The 13009-nt window shown below is 37.9% G+C and overlaps 1 pseudogene; it reads right to left on the bottom strand.

Moving 5' to 3' along the window:
• Window positions 1–10401: 10401 nt before the first annotated feature.
• Window positions 10402–10703, bottom strand: LOC101554899 (60S ribosomal protein L37a-like; annotated as a pseudogene).
• Between the last annotated feature and the right edge of the window lie 2306 nt (window positions 10704–13009).

The raw sequence follows: 13009 nt of genomic DNA, 5'->3' as shown, positions 1-13009 counted from the left end.
TTATTTGCTTTATGACTTTTGGCTTCATCAGTTATTTCATAAGCATGTTGTTTGTTTATTGAGTATTTATTGTCCAGACATCTTTTTGTTTCAGGTTATAATTCTATTATAGCATGAATTACATAAGCTCATATTTGCTATGCTGTGTTTTTGTATTCACTCAGTTCACACCATTTTCTTATTTGCTTTATGACTTTTGGCTTCATCAGTTATTTTATAAGCATGTTGTTTAAGTGCTTATTGAGTATTTATTGTCCAGACATCCTCTTGTTACAGGTTTCTAATTCTGTTATAAGCATGAATTACATAAGCTCACATGACTTTCTTTCTTTTTATCCCTTTGGCATCTCAACTATTTTAATGAATATCTTATGTGTATCATTGTTGGGGAGAATGCACGATAAAAATTAATTAGGCCAGTTTGATAATGTTCAGGCTTTCATGTGTTACTAGTATATATGTAGATAGATAGATAGATAGATAGATAGATAGATAGATAGATAGATTATCAATTAAGGTGGGCTAGAGTGATGGTACAGCAGGGAGGGCAATTACCCTGCACATGGCTGGTCCAGGTTTAATCCCCAGCACCCAATTAGGTCCCTCTAAGAGTACCAGAAGTGATCTCTGAGTACAGACCCAGGAATAAGCCTTGGCCCTAAAACAAAATAAAAAATTTGTAATAATTTAGAATATTATGAGAACACTGGTTTTGGCATATTGAATATGCCATGGGTAGCTTGCCAGGCTATGCCAAAAATAGTTACAAGTCTCACAATGGAGACCGTCACTGGTGACCACTTGAGCAAATCAATGAGCAATGGGATGACAGTGACAGTGACAGTGATTAAGAGAATACATCATTAACTGAAAGTGTTCTAAACAAATAGTTGAAAACTAGATATCCACCTAGCACTTTTATTCCCAAGTAGTTTTTTACACTTGAAAATTATTTATTTATTTTACAACTATACATTATGTTTCATGGCTGCTTCTCCCGGAAGGGAGCATAAAATGAGGCCCCCATAACAATGTCACTGTACTCTGTGCCAGGCTGTTTTCATTCAGGGCACCCCAGAGGGGGACCCAGCCCCAACAGCCAACTTCCACAACCCAACCACTACCATGCTCCAGGCTGCTTTCCACATGCTCGGGCCAGGCCTTACACATGAATGAACATATTCCTAAAATTTGACACATCATAAGACAGTCCCTACCCATTTTCCATAAAATCATAGGGGGAGATATATATGTATACACACACTATAAATATATATATATATATATATATATACCATCATCATCATTATCATCATCATCCCATTGATCATCGATTTTCTCGAGCAGTCTCAGTAACATTTCCATTCGTCATAGCCCTGAGATTTTAGAAACCTCTCTTTACTTGTCCTTCCCAAGGGCGCCGCATTGGAGGCTCTTTCAGGGTCAGGGGAATGAGACCCAGCATTGTTACTGGTTTTGGCATATGAGTACACCACAAGGAGCTTGCCAGGCACTCTCATGCAGGCAGGAAACTCTTGGTAGCTTGCCAGGTTCTCCGAGAGGGAGAACTAGGCTATATGATGTCTTCCAGGAGCTTGGTTTTATAGTTTCTGGATGTTGGCCATTGATGGGATTACATGGGCCTGGAGTTTCTGGGTGTGACCACCTAGCTACTGGAAAATGGGGGATCTGGGTGGAAGAGGCTCAGTCCCTCTCTGGGCAGCCTTGAAGATCTCAGCCCCGTGTCCCGCACACCTGGGTTCCTCTGCAGGTTCCTTCATGTGCGAGGCTCACCCGAACGTGTGGAGAGGGGCCTTGAGCATGGCTGTGGCTGGGTTCTGGAGGTCTTCGGCAGCCGGGGCTCTTCTCAGGGCATACACACACACACACACACACACACACACACACACACACACACACACATGCCTATGGCTATATGCCTCTTGGAGAGCCCAGCAAGCTACTGAGAGTAAACCGCTTGCACAGCAGAGCCTGGAAAGATCCCCGTGGCGTATTTGATATGCCAAAAACAGTAACAATAACAGGTCTCATTCCCCAGGCCCTGAAAGAGCTTCCAATTGCTGGGAAAGACAAGGTAGGAGAGGCTGTTAAAATCTCAGGGCTGGGGCGAATAGAGACGTTACTGGTGCCTGCTTGAGAAAGTTGATGAACAATGGAATGACAGTGATACAGTGATATGTATGTATATACACACAGACACACACACACATATATATTACCTCTCAGATGACTACTGATACTTTCACATTCAGGATATTTATATTTATTAGAAAACTGAGCATTTTATTAGCATATAATGTTCTCTAGTAATGTTCCTTATTAGACATTTACTTTGTGTGATAGACACAACAGCACCAAAAACATGAGACCTAAGCTACAACCACTGGACTTTGTAATGTGCCTGTCAAGTTGACAGGTGGGGGTGTGGTGGGGATTGGATGTTGGGAGGAAATATTGGAACACTGGTGAAGGGCAGCTGATACTGGTGGTGGGATTGGGGTCGAAATATTATATGCCTAAGACAACTATTAATAATTTCAAAAATTACAGTTCTTTAATAATAAAAAAAAGTTTACCATGTGTGAAGTATTGTAATCACATTAGTTTTTGTTTTTAAAGTTCAATTTTTGCGTGATGTATCTTCCCTCATCCTTTCATGTTGATCCTGTAGGGAAAGAAAAAACAATTTTACTTTGACTTTTTTTAGTTTTTGTCTGAGAACTCTATAATGAAAGGCAGATTAATGATATAATTTAAACCTTGTTTCCATGTAAGCCTCAGGTCCACATAGGGAATACCCAGTGATAAATTAATAGCTCAAAGTAGGCCTTAGAACTCAAGTTTTTTTTTTTTTTATCAACTTCAAGAACAATCATTTCTGAATAAATGACAAGACAAAGGAGGCAGTGGCTTCCAAGAGCACCAAAATGTGGGAAGATAAATAAGTGGGAAGCAACTAATGGTAGATAAAAGCTAGTCAGTAAAGTTTACTTATCTAGATTCCCTTTGGGCTATCTTTATGCTAATAGGTTCTAAAAGTGCTTTAAGATTAGTTTTGCCTTTCCTGGTGGTGAGAAAAGGAAGAACACCTTTGAAAATTTATCTCCTATTTTCAGGGCTATGGGGTGAGGGCTGGGAGATTTTTTTCTGCTGTCTTTTGTTTTATTTATCTGCTTTTCTTCAATTATCTTTATCTCAGAATAATCTTTACACTAGAGTGGTATATTTTAGATTGGCATATTCTGCTAGCCTTCAATCCTATTTATACTTTTAAGTGTAATTTAATAAATAGCATATAAATGTATCTTGTTTTTTTATTCAAGGTCAATCTTGCTTATAATATTTGTGAACCATTCAACTTCATGTAATAAATTGTATACATGATAACTAACATTCTGTTATTTCTCTATGTGTCTCCATATATTAGAGTTTCTTTTTAACTGTTCAATGCCTTATGTTGTATTGTTTTAATATTTCTTAAAGCTTGATTTTCATGTAATCACTGTATTTGGCATTATTGCTATTTTCATTTCTTCATTGATCTAGAGATTACAGTATATGCTCACCTCCTTTTTTCAATCCATCCAGAGTCAATCTTTTACTATCTCAAGTATTATAGAAACTCTTTCCAATAATATAGTTCTTTTGACTTCCGTCAAAGACCTTTATGTTTTAGTTGCCATATGTAATATAATTACATACATAAAAATTCCTTAATGTTGCAATTTTTCTTTCAAATTGCATATTTATTGCAAAGAACTTATAGAGCTGGAGTGATAGCACGGTGGGGAGGGCATTTATCTTGCTCATGGCCGCCCCGGGTTCAATTCCTCTGTCCTCTTGGAGAGCCTGGAAAGCTTTTGAAAGTTTCTCACCCATAGGCAGAGCCTGGCAAGCTACCCATGGCTCATTGGATATGCCAAAAACAATAACAACAAGTCTCATAGTGAAGACATTACTGATGCTTGCTTGAGCAAATTAATGAGCAACAGGATAACAGTGATACAGTGATACATAAATGTATAAGTTAAATACAAAAGAATAATTTTATTTTTCCTATTTACTCATCTGTTTGACATTTCAGTCACTCTATTCATCTAGGCTATGTAAGTTCTACCATTTAACTTCAGTTCAAAAAGTCTTATTTAGCCTTCTTTAAGAAGAGGTCTGCTGAGGAGAATTCTACTTCATTTCATATAAAACTTCCTGTATTTTGAGCTGAAGCAATAGTACAGTAGGTAGGGCACTTGCTTTCCTTGGGTCTAATCCAGGTCCCATTTTGGGTATCCCGTATGGTTTCCTGAGCCCTGCCAGAAGTGATCCCTGAGTGTAATCACAGGAGAAAGCCCTGGGCACCACCGGATATAGCCCCCAAATCCACCTGTTCCCAAGCCCCCTCAAAAAAAATAAGTAAAAATAAAACTGCATTGTCTCTTGCCATTTTTGTTGCAAGCTCTCACAATTTAGATCTGCTGCTGCCTGTTAGCACTGCTTGGGTGTGTGTGTGTGTGTGTGTGTGTGTGTGTGTGTGTGTGTGTGTGTGTGTGTGTGTGTGTGTGTGTGTGTGTGTGTGTGTGTGAAGGGTGGGGGCACCTTTTCCCAATTTAGCAATCATCTCACTAATCCTAATGCCCTGAATTAAGAAATCAAAATAAACTTTTTCAAAATGACCATCCGGATCAATAAATTCCCAGTGATAGTCCAAAGGACAGAGTTGATCCCTTATACGTGTGAAGCAGCAAGGTCATGTTTAGCCAGAGTGTGAAACTATCAATTCCATACCTCCCTGTCTAAACATTAACTGGAATGGCACCCGTGCCCCCAGCATTGCTAGGGAGGCCTCTCATTTTTATAAAGCCCAATGGAAAAAAGAGCGAGTTCTTAAAAAGAAAAAAGAGAATTGACCATCTCTTAAGTAGGCTGACTAAGAAAAAAAAAGAGAGAAAATACAAAGAGAAGGGGGGGTCAGAAATGAGAGGGCAGAAGTTACAGCAGATACTATGGAAATTTTTTAAAAAGTCATAGACTATTATGAATTATTTTCCCCCCACAAAATTAGATAATCTTGAAGAAACAAAGTTTTAGAATCTTATAATATCCTACATCTGAATCATGAAAAAATAGAAAATAGAGCAATCACAACAAGGAAATTGCAACAGCAATCAAAAGTCTCCCTTTAAAAACCAGGACCAGATGGTATCACTAGTGAGTTCTACCAAATCTTCCAAAATGATCTATTACCTGCCTTCTCAAGCTCTTACAAAAATTAAGATGGGAACTTTTCCAAACATGTATTTTGAGGCCAGTATTATCATGACATGAAAAGCATACCAGGGCATCACGCAAAAAGAAAACTATAGACCAAGGTCCCTGAATTCAATAATTAAGGATCATTCATCATGACCAAGCGAGATTTATTCCAGAGACAACAGGCACAATCAATTAATGCAATAAACCTGATAATCAAAGTGAAAGATATGTTTATATTAATAAATAGAAAACATTCTACCAGATTTAACATTTATATATGATTCTGAAAGACTTTCATTAAAATGTAATAGAAAGAATATAATGTAACATGGAAAAATCCATGTATGAGAAGACCATAATACTGATATTATACTGAATGATGAAAAACTGAGCTTTTTCTCTAAATTCAGGCATAGGAAAAGGCTATCTATTCTTTCCACAATTATTCAGTGTGGCTTTTTTTTGTAATTTTTTGCAGTTTTGCAATTCAGAAAAAAATTAAGTGACTACAAATTTTAAAAGACATAAAAGTTTATTACTTGCATATGACAAAATAATATGCATAGGAAACCCTAAAGGTTTCCAGAAATGGTCCCCTAAAATGCTGTTGGAAACAATAAATTAAAGTGATAGGCTACAAAATCAAACAGGAAAAAATATGTTGCATTTTGATATGTAAGCAAGGACGTAGCAGAGAATGTCGTCTAGAAAATAATCTTTACAAACTTGTAAAAATGAATTAAGTTTCTTGGAGAAACATAGTGAAGGAATATTAAACTTAGTATTAATTAAAATCTATAGGTCAGTGTTAAAAGAAATAAAAGACACACAGTTGACATCATTCCCAAAACATTATATAGAATTAATGAAAGGACTTTTCCTTTTCAAATCAATATGGCATTGTTCAAGGAACTAGAACAAATGTTGCTATAATTTTAATTTACTTATTTATTTAATGAGTTAGTTAGTTTTGATTTTGGGGTCACACGTGGCAGTGCTCAGGGCTTCCTCTTGCCATATCATTCAGAGATCACTCCTGGTAGTGCTCGGGGAATATATGGTGTGCTAGGGATCAAACCTAGTCAGTCACATAGATCAAAGAGAAAGAATTGAACACAGATCAAAGGAAAAGAAATGATGGTTAAGAATTATTTATCTTCACACTTATGAAGGATTAATTTATGATATGGAACTAAGAACATAAGATAGAGAAAACTTCTTAATAAAGAATGTTGGTATAAGTGACAGCCAGAAGCAAAAGAATGAAACTGGATCACTATCTCACAAATATTCTAAAGTTAATCAAGAATTAAATCCCAAACCATAAAATACACAAAAGAAAATGTAGCAAAACACTCCATGGTACTTGCTTCCTTAATGAGTCAACTCTTAATGCAAAGGAAATAATAGGAAAATATGCTAATGGGATCACATTAAATTGTAAAGCTTTTATGTTGGAGATGGCTCAAAGGTCTTGAGCACAGTGTGCTTTGCACTGGGGGGGGGGGAGGGGTTCCTGGTTCAATCGCCAGCACCAGATAGTCCCGAAAGCACAGTCAGGTGTGACTCCTGAGCTCTCAGCTTGGTACTGTTCCTGAGAATCACCAAGTGTGGCCACAAAAACCTAAACAATTTTCTTCTAAATCAGATAAAATATTTGCTCATCATGCATCTGATAAAAGGCTAATAGTATGAAAGCTATCTAAAGACTTCACAAAATTCAAAAATAAGGAAGCAATACCAACAGAAAATGGAAAGAACTGATCCATCACTTCCCCAAAGAGATCATGAAGAAAGCCAACAGGCCCATCATTATTTATCATACAAATAGAAATCAAAACAATGATAAAATCAATAACACCTGGTAGAATAACTTCACCGAAAAGGCCAGAAACAGAACCAAAGAAGTAGCTAAACAACTTGATAACATGCACTCTAAAATCCTGATGACTCAATCCCTGACAAGTCAATATATTACTCAAGATCAATGTATAAGTAGGTATATTTTGTCTGATATCTTTGTCATCATTACCACTGTGGTTTAGGCCTAGAACACAATTCTATATTGATTTTTGAGTCAGTTGTCTATTAGTTACAGAATATACACATACAAAAATATATACATGTAGTATGCTTAAGCAATTAAAATAATTTTAATTTTATTTTTTCTCTGAAATAAACAAAATGATGGAAATCAGAAAATCCTTAGTTGGGGCTGGAGTGATAGCACACCGGGTAGGGCGTTTGCCTTGCACGTGGCCAACCCAGGTTCGATTCCCAGCATCTCATATGGTCCCCTGAGCACCGCCAGGGGTGATTCCTGAGTGCAGAGCCAGGAGTAACCCTTGTGCATTGCCAGGTGTGACGCAAAAAGCAAAAAAAAAAAAAAAAAAATCTTTAGTAGGGAAAAAAAAATGTTAAAAGCTATGTGAACAGATTTATTAAATTAAATAAATATCATGTTTATTTTTTATAAACCAACTGATCAAGACTAAAATTAGTGTTGAGAGAAAGAGAAAGGAGAACTAATGTTCAGTATGTATATTTTCATTGGTTTGTATAACAATGAGGAAATATAAATTATCCTTGGGTAGAAGGGCATTTACAATATGTATCACTTGTATCACTTGTCATCCCGTTGATCCTCGATTTGCTTGAGTGGGCGCCAGTAACATCTCCATTTGTCCCTATTGCGTGCTAGTGTAGCCCAATGATATCTGCTTGATCCAGGAACAGGAACAGCCTTAAATCATTGATTCAGGGTTTTGACAAAGAAGTCTGACCATCTCATTGGTGGGCAGCCACTCGGACTTTTGACATTCCGTGGAATCCAGTCGGTAACAACTCAAGTCCAGTGGTCATCTCTGAATCGCATTATGTGTCTGGCCCATCTGCTTTTTGACGCCTTGGCAAATGAGACAGCGTCCTGATTCTTGACCGTCGACCGAGGTCAGAACTCCAGATTCCTTCTCTCACTTAAGTGAAACGTGATACTCCTAGATAACTCTTTCAATTCTTCTTTGAGATACCCGAATAGCATTCTCACCCTGTTTTCGTAGGGCCCAGGTTTCTGAGGCATATGTTAGTGCAGGAAGAATGGTGGAGTCGAAAAGGTGTGCCTGGAGCCGGAGCTTCGTCATCCTCTTAACCACTTCTTTGGCCTTGAAGGCATTCCACGCTGCTCTCTTCCAGTTCTAATGCCAAGTCATTCCTCATGTAAAGTTATTGGTCCAGGTACACATAGCTGCTGCATTCAGAGATGTTCGTTCCATTGAGAGCAAATAGGAAATCAGGGACTAGTTCATTTTTCACAAACATCGTTTTGCTGAGATTCAGCTGCAGTCCGACTTTTCCACACTCGAGGTCAAAGTCGGCCAGCATTTGTGCTGCTGGGCTAATGTTTGGTGTTATGAGAATAATGTCATCAGTGAAGTGGAGGTGGTGTAGTTGCCGACCATCTATCTTCACTCCCATTCCTTCCCATTCTAGTTGTTGCATGATGTTCTCGAGGGTGGCACTGAAGAGTTTTGGTGAAATGGTATCACCCTGCGAATCCCTCTCTTTACGTCAATGATCACTTCCTTGTAGAATGGTGAGAGCCTGGTGGTGAATCTGTAATACATCTCAAGGAGGATCTTGGTGTACTGAGTTTGAACACCCTGTTTAGCTAGGGCTTTGATGACCACTTCAATCTCAACAGAATCAAAGACCTTCTTTAAATCGATGAATATTAGACAGAGCACCACTGTCAATATTGCTTATAAACCTAGAAAAGTGCATAAATAATTATCCAGTACTTATGGATCTTCTTCTAGTCTCAACTGATCATATGTACTTGAGAATGTTCCCTTTTACCACAGAATTTAAATTTTCTAAGTAGCCTACTTATACTCAAAAATTAAGATTCAAGGAAATTAATAGATGAAGTAATGATTTTCTATTCTTTTCCTTTCAGAAGGGACGGGCACAGAAGGTATTAAAGATAATTTTTGCAGCGGTTTTAATGAATTTTTATTACGAAATTAAATTATTCTGCAAATAAAACCAGAGCCTTTTTATCCACTTCCTGAGCATATCAGGTGACCACACTACCACCCCAAGAAAAATCTAGTATACATCCAACTATTTATCAACTGAGTTTGGTAAATAAGACCAGATCACTGTGTTGCGCTTGATAAATATTACCGGTATAGTGCTTCTAAACATATTTTGTAAACATTTTCTATAAATAATTAAGATATAATTAACAACAATAGTAACATGGGTAACAAAGAGTAAATAAAAGCACACTTCACGAACCATCAGAGGAACCGAGGTATGCGGGGCCCATGGCTGAGATCTCTAAGCCTGCTCGGATCAGGACTGGGCCTGCTCTACCCAGATCCCCAGTTTTCCAGTAGTTTGGCAACCACATTCACAAACTGCCCCTCCCGCCACCCCTCCGCCAAGTAATCTCATCAATGACCAAGACCCAGAGACATAAAACAAAGCTCTTGGAAGAGAGTGACACAGTTTTTCCTGGAGCAGGTGGTTGCATTTGAGGCCACGTGACCTTTTATACTCTAGCCCACTGATGTACCTAAAGCAGCCTCATGTATTTGGTTTTAACATACTTGCTTGTATTCTTTTATATACAAGGTTAAATGGCCCCAGAATGAAATCAACAAACTTTACACACTTCCTTCTTATTGTGGTGAAAAGATAATTGCTGGTTGAATGGGTGTTTGAATTATTATATGTAATGAACTATTGTGAACTACTTTATGAAAATAAAATGTATAAAAATCGCAAAAAAAGGGGCTGGAGAGATAGCACAGCGGGTAGGGCGTTTGCCTTGCACGCGGCCGACCCGGGTTCAAATCCCAGCATCCCATATGGTCCCCTGAGCACGGCCAGGGGTAATTCCTGAGTGCAGAGCCAGGAGTAACCACTGTGCATCGCCAGGTGTGACCCAAAAACCAAAAAAAAAAAAAAAAAAAATCGCAAAAAAAGCACACTTCACATCTTATTTTGGACATTTACAAGTGTCAACATTCTCAGTATGTCATACTCCTATATATGTAGCATGCAAGAGTTCACTTATTATAAAGACATTTCATTTTTTTCATAAATAAACCCATTTATTATAGGCTAGCAATGCTTCAGATGGCAGATGGACTGGTCTTTCAATTCCTTCAGTCTTCTGATGGCAGATTTGACTGTGACAGCAGAAGTGGTATTGTAGGTCCAGGCGCCCCTGGTGACGGTTTTCATGCAGGAACCACAGTGCCGAATGCCCACGCCCCTTTCTTCATCTTGGTCTTGCCGCAGAAGGAGCACGTGTACTGGGCGTGCTGGCTGATCTCGATCTTCTTCACCATCTCCCGGAGGGAGGTGCCGTAATGGGTCCCGTACTTACCCACGGTCCCCACCTTCTTGGTGCGTTTAGCCATCGCGCCGCACCCAGCCCAGGACTCAGAGAACTATGAAGGCATTTCAATGTGATAAAACTATTCAGAAGAGGTTGGAAGAGTAGTAATTAGTGTGCAAGAAAACAGTTTGAAATGAGTTGTTTATAGATCTTTGTAACTATATGACATAGTAACTTACAGTTGCAAGATACTTTACTTGGTAAAGATACTCAGGGTTGTTTGGTAAAGAGAATGGATGTTGCAAACTGCTTGGATATCCTCTCTGCTTTATGTGTAAGTAGCTAATTATGTTAGTGGAATAGTTGCTCTAAACTTAGCCTCATCAATCTTGATTGCAATGTCTGTTTTGGAGAGCAGTAAAGATTAAATGTGGATTGTTTGTAAAGTACTCAGCAAAGTGCCTGGCACATAGTCAGGGGTCTGTATATGTTAGCCGTTAAGGATTCTATGTATGTTCAACTTCATTTTCTGCATTCACTTAACTTCAAAAAATATTTTATTCTATTTTTGTGTGCTTCAATTTTCTAGACCCTGCAGTACATTTAAGAAAACCAATTTAGTACTGAGATAAGTTAAAGAGGAGTATAACTAATTCCCAGACGAATTAGACCAAAGAAAGCTGTGACTCTGAAGTAATCACAATGGAAAGTATTCTTTGGAGCTGCCAAGATTCTTGTGGAGTATTCAGAGGTGATAGCATGAGAGGTTAATAATTGAGAGAGGACTAAACTTGCAGCTTTAGAGGACAAAAACAGCAATTCCATGTGATTTTAACCAGTCTCTAGATTATCTTTTAAGATACTGCCATTATGTGGAGTGAGGAAACAGTTACAAAGTTGTTTCCTTCCCCCCCACCCCAAACATTCTATAATAGTTGGTTGTTATCATCCAGGGAAAGATGTACAAAGGTAATATAAAAGAATGAAAGGGGTGAGGTGCAAACTTAATTATCTGCATATTATTGTGAATCACTTGAAAGAAAAAAACAGGACAGGAGAGCAAAAAAAAAAAAAGAGTAGGGAGTATTTATAACTCCATAGATCTGAAGTACTCAGATGCTTAATTTGCATTATTTCAGTTAATCCTTTCATTAATCTATGAAGTTGTTCGGTTGGTATCAACTTTCAGTGACGTAATAGAGTAAGACTTTTTGATGCTGATAATTCTCAAGGCAGCTCTCTTCCTTGTGGTGGCTCACACTTAAGCTTCCTATCACATCATCACATACCTTCAAGACAGTCTAGGGATTTTCTCAGAAAGATACTTCTGCAATGTTTCAAAATGCCAATTAATGCTTTTCCTCTGTAACATTTTTTCGACTCATGTTTCATTGGCCAAAGCAAGTTTCAGCACCTCATTTAGACCAAGGAAGAAGAGACTGCAATTCCTTTTTGTTTCCCAAAGCATGAGAGGCAAAAGAAGTGGTGAAACTAGTTGATGGCTATCAAAAGAGGGGATTTACATTTTGAAGCTGAGGAAGCTGAGATGCACAGACATTAATAACTGAGGTAAAATTGCTCCATTCAATTATGGTGTATTAGATGAACAAAGTCATAAAGTCTTTCCTTGCAATACATGGTCTCACTTATATTGACTTTTACATTTGTTATAACACACCAAAAAAGCAAAACATACTTTCCATTTATATCATTACAGAAGTGAGCATTGTAAGTTGTTCCAAACGCTGCCAATCGTTATAAAAAGCAAAACCAAACCGACTAATATCATCAACAACTTCAGAATGAGTTTTTATTATCCATCATTGATCAATTAGATTTTGACTTTGCCATGTTGTTTGTATTTTTAAGTTTGTTTTCTAATTTTAGAAAACAAATCTCGGTCATGTGTCCCGAAGAAACCTCTGCTGTCCACTTACAGCATCGTGAAACCCATGGCATGTAGTTCAAAGAAAGTTTACCAATTAGGCTAAGAACATTTTCCAGGTTCAAGGAAGCCTTCTCCACATTTGCACATGGTAGAGGGATCAGGAAAGATAGTAGTTCAAAGAGAGTCGTCAGTCTAGTAAAATAAGTATGTTGGTTACCCATTAAATTTGCCTTTGTAAATAAAGTACGGTGAGTCTCCCTTTGATCTTATGAAGATAGTCTGGCGTACTATACATAGCACAAAGATGAAAGTAGACGAGGCTGCTTAAAACGAAATATGCCACCGTGTGATATTAAGCTTTCGAATGCTTTTGAGCAGAAGCAGAAGTGATCTTGTCCATGCTTTGCAGTATTTTCAGGTTACTTTTGATTAATATGAATAATCAGTCATCCCTGTGGAGAAAAATAATTATACAACACTAGACGTGACTTATCAATGAC

The sequence above is a fragment of the Sorex araneus genome, chromosome 1 (genome assembly GCF_027595985.1).
Source record: "Sorex araneus isolate mSorAra2 chromosome 1, mSorAra2.pri, whole genome shotgun sequence".
Lineage (NCBI taxonomy): Eukaryota > Metazoa > Chordata > Mammalia > Eulipotyphla > Soricidae > Sorex > Sorex araneus.
The sequence above is the reverse complement of the archived record's forward strand: the minus strand, read 5'-3'. Positions and strand labels throughout refer to the sequence as shown.